At 40.4% G+C, this 22,210-nt stretch overlaps 1 protein-coding gene across 3 annotated transcripts in view; it reads right to left on the bottom strand.

The window, feature by feature from the left end:
• LOC136880312 (uncharacterized) overlaps positions 1-22,210 on the bottom strand; it is a 1,092,102-nt gene that overhangs the window by 226,546 nt on the left and 843,346 nt on the right. The gene's annotated exons all lie outside the window — the stretch shown is intronic.

Genomic DNA, 22,210 nt, shown 5'->3' on the forward strand with positions numbered 1-22,210 from the left:
AGTGAAAATGTATTCACTGTAATGATCCACCCATCGATATTGCTATTTCCATTGCCACTTACAGAAATGATGGAACGTTAAACACTGGAGGTGTCATCAACCTAAGAGCCCTACCAACACTGTGAGAAAGGAATAGGAAGTGAAGAAACAAACTCGAGCAGGATGACCAGAAATTAATAAAACACAAAAGTGGAAGCAGTGCTACAGTCAGTTGAGTGGAATTGCTGTACTCATTATCACATTCTGAGAACCAATTGCAAACAGCTGTTATGTCTTGAGACGCAGTCATCTTGTGGTAACCACATCGAGGTGAGCTGCGCCACTATATTAGTGCATCCAATCCCAGCCCAAGTGAGCATATCACTGGTTGTACAATACTCCAGAAATGAATGCGTGGTGTCTTCAGCCATGATGTAAACGAATATCTTGTATGTAAATAGCCCGGGACTTTCCTAGCATATCTTTTAGCTTTGGTTTCTGTTTGTCTGTTTGTTTGTTTGTCTGAGTTCTTTTAACTTGAAAACTACTGAAGGTATTCCAAAAAAACTTTATATTTAGCATCAACCTGTCCAAAGGTAATTTTAAGGACCATACTATTTCAAATTCCGAAATGGACTGGGATTTTATAGTGAACCGAAACAGTGATTTTACTCTCCCACAATATACACAAGAGCAACCTGACTGTAAATCGACCAACCTTGATGGAAATGCATTTCTAGAACTTTTAATTATGGGCATTTTTCGACAGGAGCATTAATAAGGGAGATATCCCGAACGGTCGGTTTTGCAAGCTAAGTTCAGCGTACATAGCCCAAAAGGTGGTGTAGGCCCTACCTGTAGCAGATTCCTTATCTATCTATATAAATAAAATAATAACGTTCGTGTGTCTGTATATTGACTACTTTAGCCAAATTTTCGTACCGCTATCCGTTTAAGGGGTAATAATGACCATCTGTATACATTTCAGCTTTTGTTTCCTGAAAGTCCTAACTTTCACCCCCCTCCCCCAGAATCAAGATCGCGGCATAATCTGCCGGACGAGCTAGAAAATTGAAATTTGGCTAACTTATACGTTTTAACCTGTAACTGACGGAAAACTTCCAAGATCATTAAATTTTTCATATTTTATCCCCGAAGAATATCGAAATATGGAGGCAATTTTAATGACGGTGCAGAACTTCGTTTCAGGGTATTTCGTGGCTAAAAGGTAAGTCGTATCACAAAACGGATGGCACAACCTCACTTCAATTTGGAGTGACTTTTTCTCGTATCTCTATCCCTTAGACTTTAGATTTATCTCTATTTCTCGATTTTAGGTACGTTTTGCAAATTTTACACACATAATTCATAATTTGAAACATTTGTAGGAAAGATAGAATCATCAAATTCTACACGGATATTGGCCCACCCAATAGCCATATGTGAGCCAAATGCTATGTTTGTAGCTGTCACATAATTATCCGGAAAGTAATGCACTGTGAGACAATCTTACCCAAATTTCACCCTATTCAACATTTCTAACTCAATCTGACCCATGAATGCATGAGATACAATAAAATATCATAGGACCAGCCATTTAGACCGCTCAATACGGCGTCTTATGGTACAATCCGTTTGTCGATATGCCGTAACATTTAGCAGCAGTTAATCTGTAAATAAAGGTCTGCAATGTTGTAAACATGCATATACTTTCGCATGTCGTTCTACGTTCATATATGTCGATTTCTAGCGATCGAGGAAGGGTGTGTGTATTATTGTAATCAGTACTCACCACATCAGCTTTGAGTGTCAGGAAGAATGGGGTCCTCCGCCAACTCCTGTGTAACTGGCATTAGTAAGGAGGGCCTACCATTGGAATGAATAATTCCCTTCTCGATTTGACTTGCAGAAGGTAAGAGAGCATGCAATTTTGTTCAAAACTCCCCTACTCGATTGTGTTTGGCTGTAGGAAAGGCTGCCCGCCATTATAAACAAATGTACCCATCTAAAATGTGACTCTCATTAGGCATAGTGGCTAAGACCTACATTATTAGCGAAAACTCACCAATTCGGTGTGACTGGTAGTAAGCTGGCTGGCAGTAGGAAAAGGGGACTGTCGTTATGATAACAACACAACTCAATTTTCACTGGCAGTAGGAAAGTTGCCTGCCATTATAATGAAAGCTCCTCAATAGTAATCTGTCTGGAGGTAAGAAAGGGGACCTGCCATTGTAAAGAAAACTCCCCAAATCGATTGTGACCACGTAGTAGGTAATGGGGCCTAGCACTAAACTGTAAACTTCCCAATTCAACTGTGGATTGCACAAGGCAAGTGAGCCTGCCGTTATCATCACAACTTGGCAAGTTACACTTTACACTGGAAATAACGTATGGGGACCTGCCCGTGCTGTTTCTCGGATAACGCTCAGAGACATGCTGTTTACAAAAATCTTATTCACTGCATGTACAGTAATTTACTTCTATATACCGTAAAATACCGTAGCGAAGCACGGGCACGTTTGTTAGTCTATATAAATAAAATCGTAACGACTGTGTGTCTGTACATTGACAATTTTGGAGAAATTTTCATTCAGTTATTCATTTCAGGTTTAATTGTGTTGTTTTTTGAGTCATCAGTCCGTAGACTGATTTGATGCAGCTGTCTATGCCACCCTATCCTGTGCTAACATTTTCATTTCTACGTAACTACTGCATCCTACATTTGTGATTCGATCTATCCATCTCACCTTCAGTATTCTTTTGTAACACCACATTTCAAAAACTTCTATTCTCTTTCTTTCTGAGCTAGTTATAGTCAATGTTTAACTTCCATACAATGCCACGCTCCACACAAAAGTCTTCAAAAACATCTTTCTAATTCCTACATCAATGTTTGAAGTGAGCAAATTCCTTTTCTTAAGAAAGCTCTTCCTTGTTTGTGCTAATCTACATTTTATGTCCTCCTTACTTCTGCCATCGTTAGTTATTTTACTACCCAAGTAACAATATTCATCTACTTCCTTTAAGACTTCATTTCCTAATTTAATATATCCTGCATCACCTGCCTTCGTTCGACTGCACACGATTACTTTTGTTTTGGACTTATTTATTTTCATCTTGTACTCCTTGTCCATACCATTCAGCAGCTTCTCGAGATCTTCTGCAGTCTCAGATAAAATAACAATATCATCGGCAAATCTCAAGGTTTTCATTTCCTCTCCTTGGACTGTGATTCCCTTTCCAAATTCCTCTTTGATTTCCTTTACTGCCTCTTCTTTGTAAACATTGAAAAGGAGGGGGACAGACTGCAGCCTTGCCTCACTCCTTTCTGGATTGCTGCTTCTTTTTCAAAGCCCTCGATTCATATCACTGCAGACTGATTTTTATAATTGTAGATAATTCTTCGTTCTCGGTATCTGATCCCAATCACCTTCAGAATCTTAAACAGCTTGGTCCAATCAACATTATCGAATGCCTTTTCTAGATCTACGAATGCCACGTACGTGGGCTTGTCCTTCTTGATCGATCCTCTAAGATCAGACGTAAAGTCAGGATTGCTTCACGTATTCCTACATTTCTTCTGAAGCCAAACTGATCTTCTCCCAACTCAGCTTCAACTTGTTTTTCCATTCTTCTGTAAACAACACGTGTTAAAATTTTGCAGGCATGAGATATTAAACTAATGGTGCGATAGTTTTCACACCTGTCAGCACCGGCTTTCTTGGGAATAGGTATTACAACATTCTGCCGAAAATCCGATGGGACTTCTCCTGTCTCACACATCTTACACACTAAATGGAATAACCTTGTCATGATGGTTTCTCCTAAGGCAGTCAGTAATTAAGAGGGAATGTCATCAATTCCAGGTTCCTTGTTCCTATTTAGGTCACTCACAGTTCTGTCAAACTCTGACCTCAAAATTGGGACTCCCATTTCATCAGCATTAACAGCCTCTTCTTGTTCCAGAACCAAATTATCTACATCTTCACTTTGATACAACTGTTGGATATGTTCCTGCCATCTTTCTGCTTTGTCTTCTTTCCCAAGAAGTGGCTTTCCATCTGAGCTCTTAATAATCATACACTCGATTTCCTTTCTCCAAAGGTTTCCTTGATTTTCCTGTATGCAGCATTTATCTCTCCTAGAACCATACAACCTTCGACATCCTTGCACTTCTCCTTCAGCCAGTCTTCCTTAGCTACCTTGCACTTTCTATCCACTTCATTCTTTAGTCGCCTGTATTCTTTCCTGCCTTCTTCATTTCTAGCATTCTTGTATTTTCGTCGTTCATCAATCAGGTCTAGTATCTCCTGGGTTCTCCATTGATTCTTAGTTGATCTTTTCTTCCTTCCTAACATTTCTTCAGCAGCCCGACTGACTTAATTTTTCATGGCTATCCACTCTTCTTCTATTGTGTTTCCTTCAGCCGTTTTATTTAGTCCTTTCGCAACATGTTCCTTGAAACAATCTCTGACATTCTTTTCTTTCAACTTGTCCAGATCCCATCTTTTCGCATTCTTTCATTTCTTCAATTTCTTCAGCTTCAGATGGCATTTCATGATCAACAAGTTTTGGTCAGCATACACGTCTGCTCCTGGGAAAGTTTCGCAATCCAGCACCTGGTTTCTGAATCTCTGCCTAATCATAATGAAGTCTATTTGATACCTTCCAGTGTCTCCAGGTCTCGTCCATGTATATAGCCGTCGTTTGTGGTGTTTGAACCAAGTATTGGCAAGGAATAAATTATGATCAGTGCAGAATTCAACCAGCCGACTTCCTCTTTCATTCCTTTGTCCCAATCCGAAATCTCCTACTGTATTACCTTCTTTTCCTTGGCCTACCACTGCATGCCAGTCTCCCATCACAATTAGGTTCTCGTCACGTTTTACATATTGTATTAAATCTTCTATCTCTTCATATGTTCTCTCGATTTTCTCATCATCCGCTGAGCTAGTAGGCATACAGACCTGCACTATTATGGTGGGCATTGGTTTGGTGTCTATCTTGACGACAATAATTCTTTCACTATGCTGGTCATAGTAGCTTACCCGCTGCCCCATTTTCTTATTCATTACTAAACCAACTCCTGCATTTCCTTTGTTTGATTTTATGTTGATAATTCGGTAGTCGCCCGACCAGAAATACTGTTCTTCCTGCCAACGTACTTCACTTATACCAACTACATCTAAATTTAGTCTATCCATCTCCCTTTTCAGATTCTCTAATCTACCACAACGATTCAAACTTCTAACATTCCACGCTCCGACTCGCAGAATGCCAGTATCCATCTTCCTGATGATCGCCCCCTCCAGTGTAGTCTCCACCCGGAGATCCGAATGGGGGACTATTTTACCTCCGGAATATTTTACCCGGGAGGAAGCCATTATCAGTACATCATTCATACAGAGAGAGTTGCATGTCCTCGGGAGTTAGTTACGGCTGTAGTTTACGTTGCTTTCAGCCTAGTTTAATTGTGATCATATGCTTATTTTATAGCTTGGGTATCTGTTTGTCTGTTTGATTGTGTTCTTATAACTTGAAAACTACTGGATATATTTCTGCCTTACTTCATATTTAGAATCCACTTTCCTTGGGTAGGTTTTAGGGCCAATATTGTCTCTAAACCTCTGAATCGACTGGGGATTTTTACGAAACCGAAACAGTAATTTTGCACTCTCACAAAATATACACAACCAAACCTAATAGCAATCTACCTGCCTTATAGAAATCAATTTCTAAAACTTTTTTCCACGTGCATCCTTCCGGTACGAGGATTAATAAAGGATATCATTAACTTCGAGCGGACTTAAAATAAAAGCGGGTCCGTGTAAAGCATATTTCTTGTACCTCCAAAACTACTAGAAATATGTTAACCAAACTTCATCTTTACCACCCCCCTGTCCAAAGATAGCTTTTAAGGTCGACAGCATTTCAAATATGCGGAGTGGACTGGGGGTTTATAGGTAACCGAAACCGTGATTTTTGTCTCTCCAAAACATACCAGACCAACCTGGATGGGAATCGACTAACCTTGATGGAATACCATTTCTAAAACTTTTTTCCTCATGTGCACTTTTTGGATAGGATGAGTAATAAGGGAACTGTCATTAACGAATGGTTTTACAGGCTAAGTCCAGTGGAATAGCGCAAAAGGTTTGTATGTGGAACAGATTTCTTCTCCATAAACTAAATCGTAAAGAATGTGTGTCTGTACATTGGCTGTTTTAGCGAAATTTGATTCGGTTATCCGTGTTAGGTGTATTCATTACCATCTGCGTATTTTTTTAAGCTACGGTGTCTGTCTGTTTTTCTGTTTGTCTGAGTTCTTATAACTTGGAAACTACTGCATATATTTCTACCAAACTTCATATTTAGAATACACCAGTCGTTGGGCAGGTTTCAGGGCTAATATTGACCCTAAACCCTGAATTTACTAGGGATTTTTACGAAACCGTATCAGTATTTTGGCACTCCCAGAAAATATACACAACCAAACGTAATGGAAATCTGTCTGCCTTAATAGAAATCAATTTCTAAAACTTTTTTTCATGTACATCATTTCCATACGAGGATTAATAAGGGAAATATCCTTAACGGACCATTTTTCAGTCTAACTTCGAGGCGACTTCTTTATTAGCGTTTTTTTCGATTTGTCTGTTCGTCCGTTTGTTGAGTTTCTACAACTGGGGAACTATTCTATATATTTCTACTAAGATTGATATGTGTCCTTTGGTAGGTATTAGGGTCAATATTATTTATAAATCTCGGATTGGTTTGGGGGTTTACGGAAGTCGAAACAGTGATTTCCCCCTCCCACAAAATATACATGACCAACCTTTTGGAAAACTACCAGCCTTAATGGAAATCAATTTCTAAAATGTTTTTTTCTCATGTGCACCTTTTCGATAGGAGGATAACAAGTGAGTTATCATTAATGGATTGTTCTACCTGCTGTCATCTCATTTCAAAGAGCCATTTTACTCTTATCGATAGAACAGATAATAAGAGAGGTTATCGTCAAAGAATTGGTTTCATGAATCTTCAGCCGCAGCGCCGCTCCCGGTTTCAGATGAACAGCAATATGTAACCATGAAACAGGGAGAATTACGCACAACTTCGGACCAGGAACTGTATCGTTCAATAAACTCTGTGGTCTACCCTATTCTGTTTGTTCAGCTTTATCGTACTTCACGTTACTGCAACGCACGTTCGTAGAAGCATACCAGTTTAACATACCGTATTAAACGTTTGAATACAGACATGCAATTTCATATAAATTCATTAAGGAATCGTGAAATCAATGACCAATTCCCGTGCGATGAACGGGTACATATGCTACTGTACCAATAAGACGGGCACTCCCGAACTCGGTTCGTCTGACTCGGAAAGACTATGTCCGACGCTCTTTCACTTCTCCTTAAAGCAGTCTCAGCGGTTCCTTTCTATGTTGCCTTAGGACACCCGCTGCCATATTTCGGCTCTTCGATGCAAGAGCTTTCTGTATTAAATTGTGTTCATGTATTCTGACGTGGCCTTACCAGCGAAGCTGCTTTTCTCCAACTTGTGCTGTTGGAAATAACTATAAAAGACCCTCGCACATATTCATTGCGCACTTTATCATGAAGAGTGACGCTTGCCAGCCATCGCAGCATCCGCATCTCTCTGACATTTATTTGATTGCAATCTGCTTCTGTCTTGTCCAACATTCGGAGCCGTACATCACGCCAGGCCGGATAATAGTTTTATACACTTTCTCCTTCAATTTAACTGGTATCCGCTTTTTGCACAGAACACCAGTAAGTGATCGCTAATTCGCCCAACCAAGATTGCTCAGATGATTGACATCTGTGTCGATATTACCATAATTTGTAATCATCCGAGCCGCTTGCCTGGACTACGACTTATTCTGAATCCATTTTCTTCTAGCCTTGCTCGCCATCGTTCCAAAACCACCTCAACCTCCTCACATGACACACCAAACAAAACAATGCCGTTTGCACAAAGTAGAGTCCATGTCAGGTATGTCATCAACTGCTTCGTCAGTTCAACATTGTCGACTCCTGATGTACACCCACATCAACACGGAAACTGTCTGAAACACGTGCAGTAGTTGTCGTCTAAGTAGATGGACGTGGGTATATGTAGTGGATCATCACAGACCAAGACCAATCAAACATTAATCTAAACACTAATAGAGACATTATGAGGGGTGCAGAGTCTTCCTCACGAGGAATCTCTCCCACTTTGAACACCAGCTGTGTTGTTCATATCGTTGAAAGTACCACACAACTTCTAGTTCATATGTGCAGTTTTATTTGCTTATTGAAATTGTATCCTCAGGAGAAACATTTAAAGTTTACCTTTGGGTGGTATGAATAAAAGACTGTCTATAGGGATTTCATAAAGTGCTCAAAGTCGGAGTTTACTTTAAACTTGCACCATGATCATCAGATGAAGAACTAGCCACTGTAATGATCAGTAAATAAACACCACATGTTTTACCAGGTAAAAACCGCACAAGTTGGTTCTTATCGAGTAAAATAAGCACCGAAAAACATAAAAGATATTTTGTAGTGCAAACCGCCAGAAATACTTTTAATTAAGGGAGTATTTTTTATTGTTTTATAGGTTTTGGTTTAGTTATTTATCCTTTGATTACCACTTTCTCTTTACAAATATTCAAATTTGCCCATTGATATCAAAAAAACTAGATACATGTTTTTTTTTTCATTGAGTACCGAATCTTTTATAATATGTCTCTTTCTTAATCGGTTCACCCTCCCACCTCTACCGCCTCAAGGGCGGTGCCTGGAGCGTGAGACTTTGTGTCTGGGGAGCACTACCAGTATCTCGCCCAGGTGACATCAGCTGTTATGCTGAACAGGTACCTTGTGGGAGGATGGTAAAATCGGAAGGAAAAGACAAGGAAGCGTCCGTGGCCTTAAGTTAGGTATCATTCCGGCATTTGCCTGGAGGGGAAGTGGGAGACCACCCAAAACCACTTCGAGATGGCTGAGGTGGGAATTGAACCCTAACCCCTCCTCTCCATTCAGGTGATCTCCGAAGGCTGAGTGTAGCCCGTTCCAGTACCACGTTTCAAATTTCGTGGCAGAGCCTGTAAACCTTTCAGTAATATGCATATTTAAAATTAACATCGAGGTAATACAGAAATTAGCACTGTACATAATTATAATGTCCGTCACTGTGTTGTAGAGGTTAGTATGATTAGCTGCCCTTTCCGGAGGCCCGGGTTCGATTTCCGGCTCTGTCACAAAAATTTAAAAGTGGTATGGGTACTGGAACAGAGTCTACTTAGCCTCAGGAGGTCAACTCAGTAGACGGGGAACTCGATTCCCTCCTCAGCCATCCTCGAAGGTGGTTTTTCGTGGTTTCCCACTTCTCCTCCAGGCAAACGCCCGAATGGTACCTAACTTGAGGCGATGGTCACTTCCTTCCGTCTTCATTTTTATCCTTTCCCATACTCCTCCCCCAACAAGGCTCCTGTTCAGTATAGCAGGTGAGGTCGCAGGCACGAGGTCCTGATCTTTCACCCCAGTTGTATCCCACGACCCAAATTCTAACGCTCCATGACATTGCTCTCAAGGTGGCAGAGGTGGGATCCCTCGCTGAGTCTGAGGGAAAACCTACCCTGGACTGTAAACAGATTACAAAAGAAAGAAAGAAAGAAAGAAAGAAAGAAAGAAAGAAAGAGGGAACCTAATAATAATAATAATAATAATAATAATAAACGCAGATAAAAATTAAGTCAAACAAACAAAAATCCCAGTAATGTAACTAAAGTAACATACACGCCACTGGATGATATACAGTAACTGTTCGAAATTGCCCCCATTAGCACCAATACTCAGCAGGAAATGTCGAACGAATCACATCTGTAGGTTCAGCAGCATTTCTTCAATAACTGAAACAACGCCAGGATGAATTTGCCCTGTTAGCTGGAATATGTTCTCAGGATGGTTGCTTTCATACACACCAGAATTCTGATTACCCCACAGGGAAAAGCCGAGGGGATTTAAATCACGAGACCTGGTAGGGAATCGTATTGAATCATCATGACTAATTCAAAGGTCTGGCCAAGTTGCGTCCAAATGCTGCTGCATAGCTCTTCCTCGGTGTGTTGGTGGTCCGTCATATCGAAATACCCTTCTCTGACATAACTGAAGTTATTAGTTTGGGTAAAGAATCTCGCAACGAAGTAAAGTACCTGCATGCAGTTAGTCTGTCAGGTAGTAAAGACGGTCCTACCCTTTCTAAAATTCTAGCCCATACATTTACAGACCAACGCTGTTGCAAGGTGTGTTCATAATAGACACGAGGCTTAGCAAAAACCCAGTAAAGCCATTGTGGATACTTAATACGTCTTCAGTCGTATGTGGTCTCGTCACTCCAGAGTACAGACGCAGGAAAATTTTGGTCCTGATGGTGACGTAGTAAAATGCACACACAGAATGCTACCTTCATCTGACGATCCTCTGATCTTGAAAGTTTCACCCGTGTGCTGTCAAAAGAGCCAGCCCTGTTCCACGTAATAGGTGACGGACAAATGTTCGAGGTTCATCAAAAACTTCACGGAAAAGACATTGGTCATTCATTGTCTGTCGTTCTGATGGTGTGATCTCTCCCAGTCTCATGCCTGTGAAGTGTTAACATCCGTGAACCAAGGCCGTTTGGAACAGTTTAAGGAAACTGATTCCTAAAGTGTCTGGCTCACAATTAATTCCCGGAAATTTAGTTTCTTAAATGCTTAATAGCTAGGGTATTTTCTAACTTAAACTGTGGTATACACATAAAATGACAACTTATTAATCCTGGTGAACGATTTCATTTTGTTTTAATGAAATGGACCCGTTCATTCTGGTTGTGCATTTTAATTTATTATATGCAAGACAAATTCCATTTTAGGTAGTGTATTGAAATGTTCAAATTACTTTGTAATAAACATCACAGTCAGACCATTATTTGTGCTTGTAACATAATTTAATACAAAAATAGAGACTATCTGCACACAACCGTATCAGCACAACTCAACTCAATCAGTGTACACACATTCATCTTTGTAATCTACCTTCTTCGTTATATACAATATCAGTTGACCTTGTAGTAAACTCAAGTGGGAGATTCTTGAAGAAGTGATGATGAATTGGAGGCATATAGGGCAAGAGGTCCTTCATGTCCTTCTTTGAATTCCACATAGGGGCTCATGAATGACATGTGACAATGGATAACAATGAACATCCTGCACTCTTGTTTTGCCTAAGCATTTACTCCAAGAAACACATATCTTCATTCAGAGTTTCCTTGAGAAAACATTTTGAAAAGTGAACCCTTCACCACCATTGTCCACCTTATTAGTAGCCAATTGACGGCTTGATAATCAGCAGTCTTCGAAAGCCTTTGTGGATAAGAATTCCATTCTCTTCTTTTCGATTACTTTGATGATTTGATCATTTGCACCCAGTCTTCTGGGGTGTATATATGTGTCAGATGATGAATGAGGAAGACAATCTTCATCGTTAATCATGTTATTGACCAAATAAAACACATACACTCACACTTTAGCCAACGGCCGTAGCCATGTTGAAACACCGGATCCCATGAGATCTCCGAAGTTAAGCAATGTTGGGCATGGTCAGGAGTTGGACGGGTTGCCACGCGCTGTTGGTGGGGGGTAAGGGAATGGAGGAGCGGAAAGGAATTGGCCACCCTAACGCACGTAAACTCCGGCTCAGGAACACCTCTGCGGAGGTTCGGACCTGCCTTCGGGCAGAATAACTCTTACCTACTCACACTTTGGTTTTGAACCCCTAATTCTGTACAGTACTTAGGCAAATGAACGATTGTAACCTAATGAAAATGTTATACAGTTATTGTCCTCCTACCGTAGCGAGAGTACCACGCTTCCGATGCGACGTTGCCAAATGCTAAAATTCAAAAGCCAATTCTGACGCTCGAAACACTGGCAACATTTTAGCCGAGATAAATGGACTTAGAATACTCCACGAATTCACGTACTGGTCTTCTTTTAGGACTTTTCCTAACACTCTGTAGTCTATATGAATCTTCCTTCCCGCACACTCCCTCAATAACTAGAAAAAATAGGATGTCGGACGAGCGGTCTAATCCTCATTGCCAGCGCACAAAGCAAACCAGTTTCCATTTCTCCCCTACCTCTCTCCTCTCCTAACCCACAGTGCTCGCCTTTTACATTACACGTCAACAATGAGGATCAAGCAAGCTCATCCTTTCAGTTACGACATGGCTCAAAATACCACCCCTAACTCCCTTATCTGAGTGCTTTTTAATAACGCTGGTATGTCATTTCATTTTTAATTATGAAAATGACTGGTAATTAACATTTATATACATAAATCATGAAATGCAGGATGGTCCTAGTCCGCCTCTGTGGTGTAGTGGTTAGCGTGATTAGTTGTCAACCCCAGAAGCCCGGGCTCGATTCCCAGCTCTGCCACGCAATTTGAAAAGTGGTACGAGGGCTGGAATTGAGTCCAGCCAGCCTCGAGGGGTCAACTGAGTAGAGGGGTGTTCGATTTCCACCTCAGTCATCCTCGAAGTAGTTTTCCGTGGTTTTCCACTTCTCCTCCACGCAAATGACGGGATGGTACCTAACTTAAGGCCACGGTCGCTTCCTTCCTTCTTCCTTACCTATCCCTTCCAATCTTCCCACCCCATCAGAATAGCAGATGAGGCTGCCTGCCCGTGGAACTGGTCCTCCTCCCCCGTTGTATCCGCCGACCCAATGGCTTACGCTCCAGAACACTGTCCTTGAGGCGGTAGAGGTGCGATCTCTCGCTGAGTCCGAGGGAGAAACCAACACTGAAGGGTAAACAGATTAAGAAAGGAAGAAATAAATTAAAGAAAGAAAGAAAGAAAGAAAGAAAGAAAGAAAGAAAGAAAGAAAGAAAGAAAGAAAGACGATGCTAATTTCAGCATTCTTTAAATCTTACTTTGCAATGTTGAAAATTATGACTGCGTGGGTGAAGCCGTGGGTGAAGCCGTAGGTAAAAGTGAATAAACACGCTGTACAAATATGATCGTCCTAAATGGTTTCATATTTACAGGCCCTTGTGGTTTAACGTCGCACTAATGCAAGCAGGTTTCCAGTTATACTGGATTGAGAAGACCGGCTCCATGGCTATATGGTTAGCGTGCTGGCCTTTGGTCACAGGGGTCGCGGTTTCGATTCCCGGCAATCGTCATTTCATCCTCATAACCACGCGCAGGTCGCCTACGGGAGTCAAATCAAAAACCTGCATCTGGCGAGCTCGGACACTTGCGGAACTAAAAGCCATACGCCATTTCATTTTTACAAAGAAAGACTAGAACAGAAGCATTTGTGACCTTAATTCAGACAACACCGCCGCATTCACCTAGTGTAAAAATGGAAAGTCATGAAAAACTATTTTCGTGCCTTCCGACAGCGGAGTTCGAACCTATCATCTCCCGAATATAATCTTACAGTTTTAAGAACGGTATGTAATAATAATAATAATAATAATAATAATAATAATAATAATAATAATAATAATAATAATAATAATCGGCTCCTCGGCTGAATGGTCGGCACTGAGCCTCCAGTTCAGAAAGTTCTGGGTTCGATTTTCGGTCCGAACGGGGATTTCAATCGCATCTGGTTAATTCCTCTGACGCAGGGACTTGTTATTTATGCTCATCCCAATACTCTCCTCGTCATATTCACACAACAGCCCATACTACTCCACATAGGACTGCCGTCACGAAGGGGATCCGGCTATAAAGCAGGACCAAATTCAAGTTTGTGTCACAGTTCGCACCTGCGACCACACCGAAATGTGGGAAAAGTGTAAGAAATAATAATAATAATAATAATCATATTATTATTATTATTATTATTATTATTATTATTATTATTATTGCCGAGCTCGATAGCTGCAGTCGTTTAAGTGCGGCCAGTATCCAGTATTCGAGAGATAGTAGGTTCGAACCCCACTGTCGGCAGTCCTGAAGATGGTTTTCCGTGGTTTCGCATTTTCACACCAGGCAAATGCTGGGGCTGTACCTTAATTAAGGCCACGGCCGCTTCCTTCCCAGTCCAAGCCCTTTCCTGTCCCATCGTCGCCATAAGACATATCCGTGTCGGTGCGACGTAAAGCAAATAGCAAAAAAAAAAATATTTTTATTATTATTATTGTTATTATTATTATTATCCATGGCTTCAGCTGCTGCGTGCAGACATTTTTATTTGATAAGGCTGCCTGTGAGTGAATTTGCATGTGCCAATCTCGTACGACATCAAGTGCAGAATGAACTTTATTTCGGACACTTTAGTACACGAATACGTCAGCAGGTTTGATATGTGACATTGCAATTCACAGGCTGACTCTACCAGTGATCCACTGTACACGAGGACCTATCATCATCATCACCATCATCATCATCATCATCATATTTTTCACAACGTTGTGCCCAACTAGGGAGCGTGATTCAACTTATTGATCAGAAGAATTTCTTTCTTCTCCTCCCAGAATCTCTTCATCCTTTCGCTGTGTTTTCCCTTCCGTTCCGTGCATGCATTGGTGGTTCTCATCTTGAGTTTTTCAGCAAAAGGCTTTTTGTTCACCAGCGCTCTAAAGCTGGGCCTGTCCCATATCATTTCACCTGTTATGCTGATTTCTTGAAGGTCTTATTCAATTTCGATTATCCAATTATTCTTGACTTCCAGTGAGGAGGCATAATTAAATATCATTTTAGTAAGTCTTTCATTATTCATAAAATTTCAGTCGTCTATTTCTAATGGCGTCTGTTCTTTTCTCAGAAGTCTGGTAGAATCTCCCTTTCATCCACACTCCTATGCATACTGGGCCAAAGACTTTCTTAAGGATTTCCCTTTCTTGTTTTTCTAATGTTTTAGTTAGTGATCTGCCTCTGATGATCAAGGTTTCTGATGCTTCACGCTTAATGACAGTGTTATAGTGTTTTAGTTTAGCTTTCCGAGATATTGGTTTTTTGCTCTACCTGCTTCATGTGATTCTATAGACATTTTGTAATTTAGAAACCCTCTCTCTGTTTGCTTTACCGTTTAATCCGCATAGTTGGATGATTTCCCTTGAATATTTGAAATTATTTACCTTACCTTAATTTACTTTCGCCAAACTGAATTATCAGCTATTGTTTGTTTAAGTATCGAGGAGATCCTTCCATGTATGGAGTTTTTTCATATGAGAATTGGAGTACAATTTTAGATCCAATGGCATGAAGTGTTTCCAGAGACTGAATTGCTTCTTGCCTATTGTAGGATAGATTTATCAGGTCATCTGCGAAGGACAACCATTTGATTGAGATTTTATCTTTAACTAGCTTCCCAATAATAATACCCTTTTCTTTCCTTTTCCCAGGTTCGGACTATTTTCTCTGCCACAAGATTGAACAGTAATAGAAATAAGCCATCTCCTTCTCTCACCTGTATCATTATATTAAAAGGTTCAGAAATGTCACCTAAGAACTTAACTTTTGGGGTGATGTCGGTCAGTGTCCGCATAAAACAGTTTGTTTGGTTTTACGTATTTGTAAAAGAGTTTTGAGACTAATAATTTGTTCTACACATGATCTTCCATTTCAGAAAACCTGCCTAATTATTTACCTACCAGATGCTCTGTTTGCTTCTCAAGTCTTGTGAGTAGTGCTTTGCTGAGAATTTTGTAGGCAACTGGTAACAGTGACATCCCTCTGTAGTTATTGGCATCAGATTTATTACTACTTTTTTTTGCTAGTGGTTTCACGTCGCACCGACACAGATTCGTCTCATGGCGACGATGGGACAGGAAAGACCTCGGAGTTGGAAGGAAGTGGCCGTGGTCTTAATTCCTGGTGTGAAAATGGGAAACCATCTTCAGGGCTGCCGATAGTTGGATTCGAACTCACTTCCTCCCGGATGCAAGCTCACAGCCGCGCGTCTCTAACCGCACGGCCAACTTTCCCGGTATTATTATTATTATTATTATTATTATTATTCCCTTATGTACATGGCGTGACTCAGGCTGTGCAGCCTGCTATTTTGCAAAAATATGTCTTATAATGTACACAGAGTTCAACATTATATCACACACACACACACACACACACACACACACACACACACACACACACACACACACACACACACACACACACACACACACACACACACACACACAATAATTCTAAACTGTACACAAGTTATAAAAACATATTAAAGGAAAGAAATAAAGAAAGGTTTATCCCTTTCTTGCTACACTTCAGCTATTATACCATCTTCTCCTCGAGCTTCACCTTTTAGTTCACTGATTATTTGTTCGACTTCTTCTAACGTGGGTGATTACGAATCCGGATTAGGTTGGGGTTTTTCAAAAGAAAGATCTTTAAAATAATTTGCGAGAAGTTTGCAATTTTCCTTATTACTTGTTTCAAGAGTCCCACCTGGACGTTTGAAACAAAGAGTAGGTGCCTTAAAATTCTCCGTGTATTATTGTTCTTGTAATTCTGTTCAGTTTCCATTACTCTTCTTTTATCGTAATTGAGTTTTCCCCGATGTGATGGTTTTCAAAAATTGTATTTTAGTTTTGAGGAATTCGCCCCATTTTTGTTTGATTTTGTGTGAATTCAGATTTTGACAGGGTTTAATTGTAAGTTTAATTGGTTTGTCACAAGCCTCATTACAACATATACAGTACGCTTGCGTTTGCTTGGAGGTAAGCAGATGGTTTGGAAAGCCTTTGTGATATTATCTTTGAGTTCCAATCAATCAGAAGGATTTCGCTTGGGGATATTTGCGAGGAAGGTCTCTGTGTTTTCTTTAAGAAAGTCTGAATCAATTCTCAAGTTTTCTTTTTATTGTTCTGGCCTTGGGTCTGTTTGGCAGAAATTTAACTTTGATTACAGATTAACTGTAGATGTGCCTGGAATTTTATATTTTCCAGGGAGATGGTGCAACTTTTAGTTTAAAGGACTAATGGCGATATGCAAAATATGAGAGAGAAATACAAATGGATGGTAAGTGCTGCTGTAAGTGCACCTCCGTACAGGCCATGAAGGCCCTTGGAGGAGTGGAAGGTAAAGGCTTCCACCATTGTTAATCTTGGCACGTGATGGGGTAGAGTGGTTAGCTCTACGCCCGGCCGCCTTTGCCCCCAGGAATTAACCTGGTATTCATTTTTGGTGTAGGCTGAGTGAACCTCAGGTCCATATGCACCTCCGGAAGTGGAAATCTCAAATTTTACGACTTCCTGACGGGGATTCGAACCCTCGTCCTTCCAGGCGAACCGAGCACGCCTTTACCGCCTCGGCCAGGCAGCCCACCGTCCCAGAATTCAGGACACTGATCATACAGAAATTGAAGCTTTTATAGGATTGCTTCTCAACACTGCTTCTTTCAAATCAAAAAACTGAATATATGTCTGCAGTGTTTGCTACGGCTGGAACCGGCAGATAATTTTTCTGCCTCATCATGTCGGGAAATCTTTTTCATGCTCTTCTCATAGCAGTACGATTTGACAATCCTGAAGTTAGGACGCAAGGACGTACTTGCAGCGTCCGAACTTCTAGGATCGCTAATATAAAATTTTCAGGAAACGTGACAATGTCAGCTGTACTCCCTATTTTTCATATTGATAAATACAATGGTGTGCGAAGACTGTTAGGAATTTTCTCTTTCATATCCTAAGTTTCACAAGATATGTACAGCATGTATATGATCCCTTCCTATTTTGAACACTTAGGCCGCTTTTGCTCCAAAATGTTCAGAAAAGGATATATGTAGGAAGTAAAATCTTTCTGTTGATTAGTGAAAACATGTTAAGAAATATAATATGTGATTCGAGTGCGTATTGGACGAAAAAGAAATTAATTAAGATAAATTACAAACATTTAGCATATTTCTGAATATTTTGAATACCATTTCTAAATTAGTGCACAGCAAGTTTTTGTTGTTTCAGTGAATGTGCGATAAATTTATGTTTTCTCAAATAATTATGGTTCAGTCTGTGTATGAAAATAGTTTTAGTGCGATTCAGAGGCATATTCGGAATGCTGATGCACTTTTAGTTCAAACATAGATTTCTTCTTCATATAGTGACATACGCATGGATTGAGATTTTTTTAAATTTTGGTGCAGTGGAATTGGTAATAAAATATGTTAGAACATTCCTTAAAATACGCCTTTTCTCTATAACATGAATAAACCTTGCCTTAATGAAATATAATTCCATTAATGATGTTCAAATTATAGACATCCCCCAGACACCATGTCACCAGTTATGTTCCTTTCGGAATACGTCACCAGTAGAGGGTTCAGAAAGACCCTTTCTCTTATGAGAAAGGGATGACAATTGTTTCAAGCTAGGACGTCCTCGAGAGAATTCTATTTGAATCCAGGGAGAAACCCGAATAGAAACGCTAAAAGGACGCAGTACCTGACGCCCAGCGCGAGGCTAGTAGTGGGCAGAACCTAAGCTGATTGGTGCAGACAGTGAATGTCTCAATTGTGAAGTGAAGGATATGGACGACCAAATTTCACCCAATGAAATGATAGCGCCATTAAAATATTTAAATGTGATTGGTCCAGGTTGGACTTGGGGCCCCGAACGAGAGTGAGAGTACGAGAAAATGTGAATTTCTTCTTCATATAGTGACATATGCTTGGATTGAGATTGGATTTTTTTTAAATTTTGGTGCAGTGGAGTTGGTAATAAAATATGTTAGAACATTCCTTAAAATACGCATTTTCTCTATAACATGAATAAACCTTGCCTTAATATGAAATATAATTCCGTTAGAGATGCTCAGATTATAGACATCTCCCAGACATCATCACCGCTGGGTTCCCGATCACTCCGAGATTTTTGCCGGACAAAGCGGTGGCGGGACAGGTTTTTCCCCCGGGTACTCCGGCTTTCCCTGTCATCTTACATTCCAACAACACTCTCCATTATCATTTCATTACCCAAGGTAGCAGAGCGTCTTTTGGAGTTTTGCATCTTGAAGATTTTGTGACAGTCCACGTGTGTGTGTGAGTCTGTATGTCTTAAATTGTGTCGTCGTGGAATTGGAGACTTAGTCTTTGATATTTAGAAATTTCATGATCGGTATTGAAGTGGGATTACAACAATTGAAATTAATTAATAGGGGTCCTCCTATTCAATACAATTATTAATGTGAATCAATCACATGTCGTTCACATGAGGTACTAGTTTCGGCACTAAACTTGTGCCATCATCAGCCACCGAGTCAAATCAGGCAAACACAATAACCGGAAACAACTTTAAAACACACTGTAACACCTACATAGATTAATATTAAATAAAATATTGTACATGATGATATTACACTTTAGTATAAAAACCTTTTACAATGACAATGACTCCGTTGTTTTGTACATATGGTGGTTTGTCCAGCTTATACATGTCTTTAGTCTTTTTATCAACCAAATTTTGTTCGTTTTTTGTTGTGTTCGGACGGAATGCGGTGCGGAACGATGTTTTTCGATGGTTCCTTTCAGAAAGTTATGTGTTAAATTGTGAATAATGCATTGTTTCAAGAAGCTAATATCTTTGCCTAATTTGGCGACTTTAATTTTTAAACGCGTATATTGATTATTGATATTGATGATCAAAGAATCAAAGAACAGCAGGGCGATTACTTCTTTCAACCAATTGGTGAGTTATTTACTCTTGCCCATGTCCTGGGAGCCTGCCCTCACGGGGATGTATTGAGAAATTCCCGCCATCATACAATACGACACATGATTGCGACCTCACTGAGGGATCACGGTTTCACGGTGCACGAAGAGGTCTCTGGCCTAGCTACCGACGGGAGTAACAGGCGTATTGACATGATAGTCTTTGAACCAGCTAGCAAGCAAGGACTAATCTTAGATCCCACGATAGGCTTCGAGTCGCACGTTGGCCAGGCCGAAGAGGTGGACCCCGAAAAGGAGTCAATTTACCAGCCAACTGTAAACTACTATAAAGATAAATATCACCTAGACAATATTTCCGTCCATGGACTCATGATCGGAGCGCGAGGCACAATCCCTAAATTTATTGTACAGCTATGGGATTCTCTCGGTCTTAGCCGGACACGACTTCACGACATCGCTATCGCCGCAATACGAGGTTCAGTGACCATACTCCGTAATCATCTATATAACATCTGAAGAACCGTATTGCAAATTTATTCCTGGGCCTTGTGGTGATTTTTCTACCTGGCCCACTAGCAAAGTGAACAGTAACTTAGAAGACAAAATACTGTGTAGTCGACATACTTTGTCCTTGTGGCAGCCTCTGCATGGAGGAAGTTGTAATAATAATAATAACCATGCTTATATTATTAGTCTAAAGAGCCAATTTAATATTTATTACCTTGACACTAAAAGTTCGCTAGTTCGACCACAATTTCGTTTACTCCTGTTGATGAATGACATTATATTTTGTGATTATATTCGTAAGTATTTTAACGTCATACTTGTACCCTAAGGCGGTTAATTGGTCACCAGCTGGGTTTGGAAAGTAGTTATCATGACCTTAATATTAAGGTACAGACCGAGCACTGGTTTATTCTGTGATGTTATTCACATTTGATTTGTAGGATCTGCCATGAATACCAAAATGTATTCAAAGTGCTGCTCATTCTATAATCAATGAGGTCAGTAGACTTGGAGTCATTCGTCTACACTGGAAGGAACAATACACACTAACAATATTTCCTCCATTAATGCAGTCGAAATTGTCATTTTCCGTATTAATTTTTGAATAAATAATAACATGAACTGTGGTCTTTGATATTTACGAACTTCCAGTTTGAAGTTTTATCACCACACATGCAATTTTCGCCCCAACTAAGTATCGTCCCGTATTGAATATCATAAGCAGTGTATCGGAAAGCAATACTTCGATGGCCATTCAAGTTTAGTGCACAACACTGATACGCTTCCAACACAGACTACTGTTTTGCAATCAACTCGACATTTGGGAACTATAAACACTTCGATACGTGCTCCGATATTACATTACCAGACCAAATGGACGAGCCGTGTTTTATAGAGCCAATGAACCTGATTATAGAATCTATAAAGTGACAGCAACACCAGGCAATACTGCTCCTCTTTTCTGAATAATCAAATGTTCTAGAACTCCATTTAAACCCACAGCGTTCCAGCTCTCATGGGCGTTGGCCTACCAAGCGACTGCTCCTCAGCCCGAGGGCATGCATATTATGAGGTGATGCGTAGTCTGCACATCGAATTTTCTCGGCCGCTACTATTGGTTTTCCAGAGCAGGGCCGCTATCTCACCGTCATATAGCTCCTGAATATTGTTCTCAGGTAAGCTCAATGGACCTCGAACCAGCTCCCATATCCAGGTGAAAATCCCTGGCCTGGTCGGGAATCGAAACTGGTGCTTCCGAGGGAGAGGTAGACACGCAAACCCTACACTGTGGTGCACGCGGTAACATTTTGTTCAGTCTCGCTTACAGCAGTACCGTAGCTTCGGGCGCACCGCTCGCCTGTCAACACTCCAGTCCCCTCAGCGGGCCGACGCGCACACATTCTCGTATTTTATCAAGATGAATGGACAAGTCTACCCTAGTAAGGTAATTTAGCGTCTTAACAAATTTTCATTAACTCGTTGACAATTCTTCTGTTGAGATGTTGGCTATATCTTCCCTTTAACGCGCACAAGTGAGCAGTACTGCAGATCTGCTGTTGTTTCCGCGGGCACAGACAGCGTGCTCGCTCACTAACCAATAGCGATAAGCTCGGAATTCAACATCAGCCGACTACAAGGAAGCGGAGAAATACATTCTAACTTTAAGTTGGAATGTATTTCTCCTAAACAGTTTGAAAGTATTTCGAAATACAAAGCCCTTGCGATAAAGTTTCACAGAGTTAGATTTTAGTGAGGTTTCAACATTTTCCTTGCAATGTTATTAAAGTGCTATATTTACACGACTTTTGTCATCAGTGTTCAAGTATGTCATTACAATCTCTTACATACCGTACCTTAGCGCCAGCAACTCGAATACCATCAAATATCTCCAGCAGTAATGTATTTGTGGTCGTTATCTATAACATCAAATTCAGCCGATCTAATACTTCTCTTATCTCAGTCACTAAAAATCATTCTCAAGAAACGAAGAACCAACGTTGAAACAAAATTTACTGATGTTCCTCAACTTTGCTT

The sequence above is a fragment of the Anabrus simplex genome, chromosome 1, assembly GCF_040414725.1.
Source record: "Anabrus simplex isolate iqAnaSimp1 chromosome 1, ASM4041472v1, whole genome shotgun sequence".
NCBI lineage: Eukaryota > Metazoa > Arthropoda > Insecta > Orthoptera > Tettigoniidae > Anabrus > Anabrus simplex.